The sequence below is a fragment of the Anthonomus grandis genome, chromosome 11 (assembly GCF_022605725.1).
Source record: "Anthonomus grandis grandis chromosome 11, icAntGran1.3, whole genome shotgun sequence".
Classification (NCBI taxonomy): Eukaryota; Metazoa; Arthropoda; class Insecta; order Coleoptera; family Curculionidae; genus Anthonomus; species Anthonomus grandis.
In genome coordinates, this window is record NC_065556.1 from 23,015,675 (window position 1) to 23,027,790 (window position 12,116).

Sequence of the window (12,116 nt, forward strand, 5' to 3'; positions counted from 1 at the left end):
AAAAAATTTTTTTTTATAATTTCCCTAAGATTTCTGAACATACTATATTATAATATACTAATATTTCCATATTTTACGAATAGAAGAAAAATTTCTTGCAATTTTTAAGCTTTGGAACAAATTTTTTAATAATTTTAATAATTTGATGGACAAAGTACTGTTTATATATTTTAAACATGAAATAAGGAATTTAATTACACATTTTCCTTATAGTTAAAAAAGAACCTAAAAAATGTATAAATGACATTTTCTTAAATTTCTCATGCATAATTCAAGTGGATCTGACACACAGGTTTTTTTACTACTCATTTCCATTTTTAACACTTCATTTAAGTTCGTTAAAAAAGGACTTACGGATGCATAATTTAAATGTATATGAGACACGTTTTTATTGTGTTTAAAACGTTCTCTTCTTTAGTGTAATTTTTCTAAATTATCTTTTAATTTTAGGCAAAATCCAGAAGTATTTATTGGCATTGTTTTGCTTATTCTAAAAATTTCAAATTCATGTTCCAATATGATCGTATCCACTATTATTAATAATTTAAGAAATTATCCTACTTATTCTTTTATCTGCTCCTTAAAAACAATATTACTGATGGCTTTGGTGACTAAAGAAATGTCTCTGTGAGGTGAAAAATTATACTTCAATTCTCTCTTTTATACCCTAAAAATCTAAATAAAATTTCTTTGCGTATTCATACACTTGATATTTAAAACTAATTTGCAACCCTTGGTAATCCAAACACCTTTCCCAGGCTTGATATTTCGTCATAACCTTTAATTTAACCTTTTGCCTAAAACTGGGTTATTAGGCTTAAAATTTCGGGATGAAACTCCTATTGAATCGCGACAAAAAAAAAGTAACTCATCGATAAAGATACGAAGCGAAACGTAAAACGTAAAACTTTTAAAAATAAAATCGTTTCCTCCGCGAAGTCTAAATCCCTGTTCTGACATTTTAAAGTCCCTCTCGTCGATAAATATAAAAAGTTATTTGGTTAAAAAAAAACGCCACTAAAGGGAATCATATTTTCAATATTATTTCATAAAAATATCTCCGTTTATTCAGGTAAATTCTTTTGAAAGGCGAGCTGAATAAAAGAGAGCTCTTTAATTTGCCGGGTTTATTTAAAATATAAAAGCTGCGATGTTTAAATATTTGTATCTTTTTTAAGTCAATGGTTCAATTTTTTTTTGTTTTGTGAAAATAAAATTAAAAAGAATTACTGGCACAAGGTAAATTTATAAAAGTTATTTTTCACATTATCCTTACACTCAAAGGGGTGAATTTTTCTTTATTTTAAGGTTATGTAGTCATTTCTTGACGTTTTTAGATTTTCACACCAGACACTAATTTAATACGTAACAATATCAAAACTACAAAAATATTACCGAGTACGTATGCGTGCATAATTTTAATGTACATGATAAGCACTTTTTTAGTAATTTTTGCATATTTTAACGGGATTTTTTATATAAATAGTTAAAACTGTATAAACCATAAAGCATTATAAGTTCTTTATCACAAATACACAACATTAAGCATCAGCACAGCAAATGAATTCCATTCATTTGAAAAATAAAAAAACCTGTGATTTTACGGGGATTTTCTATGGCTTTAAATATTTTGAAACACATTTGGGTAGAATAGGTAAATGTGTACATATTAATCACAAATATTGACCATAGTTGTTTGCGAATTTCCTCAAATTGATATTTGAGGGTTTAAAGCAACATTTATATAACCGTGTAGGGAATATATTGGTGGAGTTAAGATAAGCCACAACATTAAAATAAAGTGCCTTATATTTATTTTATACTTACGCATGCATAACTTAATTGTACGTGAAATATATTTGAATATTTTTTTTTGGACTCTTTTTAGACATACAATTTACTGGGGATTAGATGTTGGGATATTAATGACAAATTTTTGGGTTATGATTTACAAAACCAACTTTGTCAAATTTTTTCTAAAACAATCTAATCAATATTAACCTATTGTAAATTTGGGTATATGAAGAATACCAATTTTAGGTGGTAGTCGACAAGTTAGTTATTTACTGCGTCATAAATTATGTGATCAAACTGTTAATGATTCTGATCCCCTTAGATTTAAAAAAGTGCTTATCAAAGCATTTGTAAAGACTACTGTTATGTTGCTAAATCTATGGGAAGTCTGAGAATATCAAGCACCGTCAACAAATCTAGTCCAATAAACTAATTTTAAATGTCTTTTTTCTAACAGAAGTTAATTAAATGTTTAAGGAAGCAATTAAGTAAAAATCAGATAAATGAAAAAATAGATAACTAAGATCATCCCTAAAGAATTTTAACTTTATCTATTGCTATCACGTGCAATATTATACTATCAAGTAGACAATTAAAAAGAAATTATTTCACTTATTCCATTAATTAAATGGATATAAGAAGCAAATTCGTATTTCCGTTTTTTTTACTTTCTTGTTTAGGAAAAATGTATTTAAAGAATTTTCTTCATTCGGACTTTTTGCATACCAAAAATATTTGTTTTTAAAAAAAGCCAGTGGGTACAAAGATAAATAGGAAACAATCCGATTAAAGTATTAAATAACCTAAATAAAAAGTAACTTTACGAATGCATAATTTAAATGTACAGCGTAACAATTTTTTTTTGTATTAATGTCATGGTATTTTTAAAGTTTTTAAGCATTATCATGCAATATTGCAAAATGCGGTAAAACAAGGTTTATTTAAATGAAATTTAAAATAATATAAAGTTTAGAATTTGAAAACTCATTAATAAAGTTTTATATCAATTTTCTTGTAATTAAAACGTGTTTAAACTATGCATTACTTAAGTGTATATGGTGAACGTTCTAATATTTTATCGCAGCAATATTGGCATTTTAATTACTGGTAATAAATACATTAGGTTTTATAATTCTTTATTGTTTAAAAATCGAATATTTTAGTATTTTTTCCTAAGTCATGGAACTTGTATCAAAAATTCGAAATTCTACAAAGAGGCTTACATACTACCCCAAAATTATTATTACGGCTTATTCAAGCTGTCTAGCAATCTAGGTATTTTAATATTATAATAATTTCTGGGAAACTATAAGCATGGGTATTTTAAACTGTGTGGTTTATTAGAGATTTTTTATTATTTTAAGCTTTTTCAAAATATTTAATAAACCTACTCTTTTTTGCATAACAAGGATAAATTCCGATTTTATTACGTCTTTTATAAACTATGATATATAATTACAATGAGTACAATTTTGTTCAAAATATTTCAAAAATACAAAACGTCACATAAAACAACAACATAGATTGCTTATTAAATTTGATGTATTAAAAGAGAAGAGAAAGATGTATTTAAATTTGAATGAATGTGTATGGTAATCGTTTTAATATTTTTTTCTCAAATTCATGAATTTATTATAACTTTTAAAACAAAGCAGATTTACTGACTGTTTATCGTAAATCTAAAATTCAACAATAATTTTCTATTATTTTTAATAATTGAAATTTTTTTTCTTTTTTCAAATTAATATTAGGGGTTTAAAATAGAGCTTATAATGGCAAGTGGAGGGTCGAAAATAGGATAAGCCAATATTTAAATATCTCCCTTGTTATTAAAGCAAACCTAGGCATTTTAATATAATAATAATTTCTCGTAAAGATTTTAATGTAATAAAGATCTCATAGAGATTTACTACTTTTTTAAGTTCTTGTAATAAAATTAAATAAACCAACTCTATTTTACCATAATAAGGATAAACTGTGGGTTTATTTACTAACAGATTTCCGCCAATTGATATTAAAGGCTTAAAACAATGTTTGTGTTGGCGTGTAGAGGGTTAAATGAAGAGAATATATGACGAACATGGTTTGAATAAAATATAAACCAAGCTGGTAGGTAAGTTTGGAAAATGTTCTGCCTTTGTGAAATTTTTACTAGGAACAAAATGGTTTTATTAAAGCAACGATTCATTTAGGTCTAGGATCATAACCGTATATTAAAAATCTGAGTATTTTCGGCGTATTCCTCTAGAACCTAAGTAAGTGAGTGTTAAGAAAACAATGTATGCATTATTCCAATAAATGTTGTAAAAAAAGCCTTTAAAAAGTTATGATGTAATGAAAGTCCTGTAAATAAGGTAAACCATTAAATAATTCCTGATAAAATTGCAAAAACATCATCTAGAGTACTAACATTCAAAAAATATATGATATGTATTTTTTATTGGTAAGTATATTACAACTTAAGTTCTATCTTACTCCTTTTTAAATTAATTTAGCAACAAGCGTACAAAAAATTAGGCCACAAAGAACAAGCAAAGTATAATCTTAATTAAATTTCATTAAGAAGAGAACTAAATACTAGAGAACTCTTTATTTAAATTTTAAATATATTCCCTTGTAATTGAACCGTTTCCAAAGTACGCATAACTTAAATGTGTATGATAAACGTTTTGATATTTTTGCCTTAAAGTCATAGATTTTTTATGACATTAAGAATATACATAAGTAGATTCATCAGTTGCTTATTATAGATCGAAAACTCTAAAACAATTTTCTAATATTTGAAAATACACTTGGAAAAAAATAGAAAAATGTAGAGGGTTTAAAATAGGGTAATTCTATAATAAAAGATACTCTCCTGTTATTGCAAACAGCAAACCTAGATATTTTAGAACAACAATTGTATCTTGTAAACTGTAAGCATGGATATTTTTAACTTTGATATTTATTACTATTATAAGTATTGACAATTACTCTTAGATAAATCTACTGTATTTCGCCAAAATTAGGAGAAATTCGGAATTTATCTATCCACAGATTTTCCTTTAATGATATTAGGGTTAAATGAAAAAAATATACGAAGAACTTAGTTTGAATAAAATATTAATTAAGTTGGGAAGTAAGTTTAGAAAATTCTATTTTAGCTATTTCTGGAATTTTTGCAGTATTTTAGTAATAGTTTTCTTTAGGTAATTATTGATATAGTGTCAAAAATTATAGTATATTAAGATTTTATTAGTTTATTAAGTATATTAAGAAGGTAAGCTTTTAAGTATGTTGTATTTTATGAAAATAAAACAAGAATTTGTGAAGAATAATTTATTTTCTAATATTATATTTTGCTTAGAATATTTGTTTATATATACGAAATTATGCTACAGATGTTTGTTATTAAAAGATTATACTTGAATAAAATAAATAGCTGTATTAAATGTTCCTTTATGTAATAGTTTCACGGAATTTTAGTAAAGTAAGCAAAAATTGGACTATTCTAATAAAATTAAAAATATTTCTTTCTTTGCCCGCTTTGAATTCAATATGTTTACCACAAAACTGGGCATTTTTTCCAATACGTAAAATTTAAAATAAAGACAAAAAGTACATCAAACTTTTTATAAATTCAAAATATATTTATTGTGTTGATGAAATGTTGTGATTTTACAGGGATTTTCTACGGCTTATACACTAGTAAACACATTTGGTTAGACTAGGTAAATGTTTACATAATAATGACAAATTTTTGATTTGTTTGTGTGCATATTTCCCCAGAGTGATATTTAAGGATTAAAAACAATGTCTACAAAAAAAATAGGGCAAATATAAATGTAAATCAAAACTATACTGTCTTATAATCAATAAAAACTTACGCATGCATAACTTAAATGTGCTTGGTAAACATTTAAATATTTCTTTTAGGATTGACTACGTAATACTCAATTTGGATTAAGGTTGGAGATATTAACAAGAAACTTAAGGGTTATTGATTTATAAGACCTACTATGTTATTACTATCGTGTATAGAACTAAAAAGAAATAACCTGTTTTTTATTATTTATTGTAAATTGAAATTTGTTCGATTTAAATAACCAGGGATATCGATAATTCCTAAATTGGTAGATGGGAGAGTTCATGATAAATCACGTTAGCTAAAGTTCCAATTATTTAGATTTTGCACTCGAATGCTACAACTAGACGATTTTCCTAGTGAGTAGATTAAAGGGTTCGAGGTTTTATCAGTTGCTCTATTAAAAAAAGGTCATGTCATATAATGTTAAATTTTTTTATGTTGCACTTTCTAAAAACTACAAACTTTACTTTTGAAGTCCAACATACTAATCTGCCATTTTGGAATCTAATGATTACTGGTGATGGTAATTCATTGCATTTTTCTATAATCGTATGGTGGGTTAGTTTGTAGTCACTTAATTGATGAGACTAAATTAAAAAAGATAGATTTATTCGTTGAGATGGGAAAGCTTCTCAGAAAAGAAAAATTAAGTATAAAATTTTAACTAAAGGGATTCTTCCAATTGAGAAATTTATATTTTTGACATAGTTAGGCACGTGAGTACCGTAAGTATCATCGTGGAATACCTCTTAAGTCTAAAAAGTGTTAAGGAAAATGCGTATGATTTACTCCTATGAATATTGTAATGAATTCATCCTTAGAAACTTTTTATTTATTCATGAATGAAATAAGTCTTGCAAATAGACTATGTGGGCAATTTCTGCTAAAATTGCAAAAACAGCACCTATAGAAAGAAGATGGTGAAAATAAGCTACGACATAGTATCATAAATAAGAGCAATTAAAAAATAAGCAGGAGCTGCTCCTGATAGTCCTACTAATGTAAATGTACAGATAAGTTCTATTTATGAATAAAGCGTGCTTAGGCAGGCACAAGTTAATTGGATATTTGTATTTTTGTACTTTCTTTTACAGGAAAGAATGTATTTAAAATATTCTCGTTTTCGGATTATCTGCTGACCAAATATATGTCATTTCATGGAGATATTAGCGTGTATAGAGCTAAATAAAATAAACTCCGATTTAAATAACAAATAAATTGCATAATAATTTTATTTAAGTCCTGACGATGATCTCATAGAGACTAAAATGTTAACGAGAATATATAAGTCGATGGTCTAAAGTATTTTTTTTACCCAATATGTTGTATTGGGCTAAAAATGTAGTTTCCAAAATTGCATTATTTATTTAAATATAGCTTAAAATTAGGTTTATGTCAATTTGGGTACTAATTAGAAAACATGTTATTCAATAAACATAGTTCTTCTAATTGGAGCGCATTTAAAATATGCATAACTTAAATGTATATGGGAAACGTTTTAATATATTTTTTTATAGTCATAGATCGAAAATTCTGCAACGATTTTCTTTTAATCTTAACATACTAAAAACAAATATTGTGTTTATTTGCTTACACGTTTCCCCAAATTAATATTAAGGGTTCAAAAGGAAGCCTATAACAGCAAGTAAGGGGTTGAAAATAGGGTAAGCTATTATTTAAATATACTGCCTTGTAATTAAAGCAAAATTAGGTATTTTTATATTAAAATAATTTCTTTTACACTTTTAGCCTAGGTATTTTGAACTGTTTTATATGATAGAAATTTACTGTAATTTTAAGCATTTGCAAAAATCTTAAATAAACGCAATCTATTTTACCGTAATGAGGATAAATTTGGGGTTTATTTATTTACAGATTTTGCTCTAATTGATATTAAAAGCTTTAAACAATGGTTGAATTAGCGTGTAGAGGTTTAAATTAAGGAAACATACGACAATATAGTTTAAATAAAATATTAACAAAGTTGTAGGGAGGTTTGGAAAGTGTTTTTCCTTACCTATTTGTGGTTTAATATATTATACCAATAAAAAAATTAGTTAACTTATAGAGATTTATTAAGTATTTTGTTAGAATAGGTAGTTTTTGATTAAAATGACTTTTATAATTTAATTCTTCTTTATTCAATATTTTTTTGTAATTTTTATAAAATATGCTAAAATTGTACTATTCTAATAAGATTAAAGCAATTTCTTTATTTACCCGCTCCGAATAAAATAATTTTGCCAAGTAATATTCACAAATCTGGAAACCCTTTTCCAAAACGTAAAATATAAAGTAAAGACAAAAAGTAAGCAAAGAACAAACACCATCAGCGGGAATAATAATCATGCACAAAAAAAGCACAGCACAATTAAAAGAGAAAAACCGGAAACACTGGACATAGGTAATCCATATACATCCACTTACATTTGTTTCGGAGATTTTGGCGGCCGTTTTGAGGACTAAAGCCAGCTTTTCGAATTTAAGTCGCAGGAAAGCTTCGAAAGCTTCCCGAAAAAAAACGCGCGAAACGAGTCGACTTCCTAAAGTCAGCTATTGAAGCTGTGCGTAAATATGCACTAAGTCAGCTACAACACTCGTCCCTTTAGTATTCACCCACGTGACGCGTTAGCGATGCGATCGGAAATCGGCGTACGACTGACGGGTTACGTCGGGGGTTGAAACACGGGATCTAAAGAGAGATGAGGGGTGGCGAATTGGCTGATGTTGGATACGTTGCGCTACGTACGGTGGCGATTTCGGCACTGTAGCGAGGCGAGCGAGGACGCGCGCCGACGGCTGCCGTTCTGCGCGCGTCACCATGACGACGCTGCCGGTGGCGCTCACGCTGGCGCCGCGACGCTTTCCTGTCCTCGGCGTTTGCAGGAACGGCCCGAGGTGCCGTGTGGACACCATCAACCAACCCCTCGTACGCACACCGACGGCTACGCACTTCATTCTTCAACTTCAACTTCTTCTTCTTCTTCTTAGTTTTGTTCTTCGTATTGCGATGCAAAATCCCGGTCAAGGGGATGACTACGCGACGTGGAGGACGCCCCGCCGGGGTTTTCGAGCGGTAGATTACTGTTTGTTATCCCAATAGGGATAAGGAAAAAAAAGAGGGAGAATAGATTTGTTTTTTTTTTTTGTATTTTGGTAAGGATTTTGGGCATTGAAAAATTGCACCTTTAAAACTATTAAGATATTTGAATGGAAAAAACTTGAAATGGTTAATTTTTTAGTAGAAATTTAAGGTAATTAATCAATTTTTGATGTGTCTTTATTTGCATACTACTTTATTTTTTATCATGTATTTTAATAGTAATAACAATAATATTAATATCAATAGTAGCCATGATAATGAAAAATTTTAAAAATAATTACTACGAGAAAATACGTACGTATACCAAAATACCTCCGTGATTCGCAGCTTCATATTTTCGGGAGTCGTTGGTGGATCGTGATATACGATCTCCTTCAAATAACCCCATAGAAAAAAATCTAAGGGCGTCAAATCAGGTGACCGTGGCGGCCAGTGGACTGCTCCACTGCGACCTATCCAACGTCCATTGAACTCACGATCCAACACTTGGCGCGCAACGCGTAAATAATGTGCAGGACAACCATCATGCTGGTACCACATATTTAGTCTCACTTCAAAACACACATCTTCCAAAAATACTGGTAGAATCTCCAACAAAACATTAGGGCATTTTTTGCCTGTAAGGACACCATCAATAAAATAAGGCCTTATGACTTTATCATTGATGATGCCACACCAGATATTTACAGACCATGGCCGCTGATATTCTATCGCTCGAAACCACCTGGGATTTTCAACTGCCCAATAATACATGTTATGACGATTAACTACACCATAGTTTGTAAATGAATTCATCGGTGAATAAGACGCGCAGAGGGAAATTGTTATTTTCATACATCTGATTTTGGACCCATTCACAAAACAACACTCGATTTTGGAAATCATTCCCGTGAAGCTTTTGATGTAACGACAAGTGATACGGATGAAACTTGTGGCGTTTCAAAATTCTCAGGACACTTATTTCGGAGGTTCCAGAAGCAGAAGAAACTGATCGTGAGCTGACTCCAGGATTATGGGTAACTGCATCTAAGATGGCAATTTCATTATTTTGATTGATAATGCTTTTCTTTCGTGATCAATTTATCGTTCTCACACTTCCATCTTCTATAAAGTGGTTCACTACGCGATAAAATGATGCTCGCGATGGAAGTCGCCGTTGAGGATGTCGCATGGTATACAGTTCAATGGCTCTATTAATATTGCGGTCAAATTCACCATAGATAAGGACCATTTCAACTTTTTTATTTATTGTTAGCCATTCCATAATCACTCAACAAAATAGTCATATATTTGATAACTGAACGAATACTGTGAATAAATTCATCAGTATTTGTTTACAATCGCCTGAAATACCTAGGATAAACACGTGAGATCTGTTGCATCATAACAACTTGCATTGATCATTGATCAACAATGCCTTGTCACCACAATATTGAAGAATTCCTGAACCAAAGCTATTCCTGTTTCTAATCTCATTGTCAAGGAAAAAATTCGTAAAAGAATCAAGAATTATTATCTTGAAAAGGAGAGATCGCATGTAAAAAAGTGTCAGGCGAAAGTTACTTATTTTTTAACGCTAATATCTTTTCAATACCAAGTCATGATTTACTTAAAATTTAATAATAATTTTTCTTGAAACCGGAGGCTTCTAGCGAAATAAGACAAAAGTACCTTTTTTATGTAAAAATGTTGTTTTTTTTAATTACTATTCAAATAATTAAAAAAGTAACCAGAAAAAAGTTATGACATTTTTATCTTTGCTGATCACAAATTTTAAATGACCTTGTATATATTTTAGCATAAAATGGTATAAAATTAGTTCTGATATAAAATTAGTATCTGTAACAATAACAGTAGTATACGATAAAATTTTTGAAAAATAACGATAAGGCGTTTCGAAAATATTACCGAAAATATTGTCTTATTTCAGACAAAGATGCGGCTGGTAAAATATTGCGATGTAATTTCGGAACACCCTGTATAGTAGAAGACTATTGGTTGTCCTAGGATAAAAGTGTTATAACAGACAGAACTATTCCGGCCTATTCACAAGATATCATAGTTGATGAAAGAATTTTCTGAAAGACATTGCTGTGCTTAATACGCACAATTGGAAGAGACGATTGCTAATTAAAGCCAGCAAGGTATACCCACCTTGCCAATGAGATTTAACAGCAATCGAGGCAAGAAACTGTTATTATTCCTTTTTGTACTCTCAACCACAGGTATCATTTTTAAATCTCTTCCTTGCGACCTTTCGTCTCTTGATCTTTCGCTATATTTAATTATAAAACTACAGAAATCAATTATATAAAACTCCTGTAATATCGTATGAAGTTTATTAATTTCGAATAGTTATGAAACTGATTTTCTTTAAAAAAAATCTTAATGGAGCAGGATCTTTAGAATTGTTGAAGGAGCACTATTTTCTTCTCTTGTTCTACACAAGCTGATGTTTCAAAGAGAAACATCTGGTTCTTAACAGGACAGCGCACCTCCTCATTTTGAATAGTTGGATAATGTACTTTCCGGTAAATGGATTGGTAGAAGAGGAGCTTCGAGTGACCACCCAGGTCTCTGGATTTAACATCTTTAGTCTTTTTCTTGTGGGGCAAATACTGAGGATTTGAAGGGACAAATAAGGACAGAAGTGTAGACTACTCTTCCGCGACATAATTAGACATTTTTAAAAGGAATTTCACTAGTACATGGACAATAATTTAAACACTAATTAAAATAAGACTATTGAATTGAGTTTATTTTTTCAATTAAATAATATTTATTAAGATGACTGCTTTAAATTATTTAGATATGTTAGTCTGGATGGTGATGTGAATTTGGCTCTAAATTGGTTTAAAAACAATAAAATTGTTAATGGTGGGAAGGGTTCTTTTTCATAAAAGGTCAATGTAATTGATAGGGATTATAAAGTAAATAATTTGGAACTTGAAAGATTTAATGAAATTTGAACGACTTTAGTATAGAACGATTATAAGGCTTTACACAACTTTTGTAAGACCGTGTCTTGAGTATGTTGCTGGTCACCAACTTGCTATAGTCACAACAAGAAAATCGAAGAGGTCCAGAGACTTTTCATGCGGTATATGTAGGGAAAAAAAACAGCATTCATGAGCTTTGGTACAGTACGGTAAAAACAGTTTTTCAAAGGACTACAAAATACAGTAGGTCTTTAGTTTGGTTATCCTGTTATAAAAATATTTTGTTGAATTGTTTGATTTTTTTTTTTTGGTTTTGATTAGTTTGAATGACTTTTAATTAATTTTTATGCGTTGCAAATAGCATTGCAATTGCAATAAATTCATAGTTTAGATTGTTTGTTTTGTTTTGCAATTTAGGTTTATATTAAGGCGA

The 12,116-nt window shown here is 29.3% G+C and overlaps 1 protein-coding gene across 5 annotated transcripts in view; it reads right to left on the reverse strand.

Annotated features, from left to right (window-relative positions):
* Positions 1 to 12,116, reverse strand: part of LOC126742520 (RNA-binding protein Musashi homolog Rbp6) — a 660,776-nt gene that overhangs the window by 288,034 nt on the left and 360,626 nt on the right. Inside the window, exon 1 of one of the 5 annotated variants that reach the window (XM_050449171.1) lies at positions 8,069 to 8,457. The exons of the other annotated variants lie outside the window; for them this stretch is intronic. The gene's annotated coding sequence lies outside the window, so the exon portion shown is untranslated. Of the gene's footprint in view, positions 1 to 8,068; positions 8,458 to 12,116 lie in introns of those variants that run through there. 5 annotated transcript variants of the gene reach the window in all.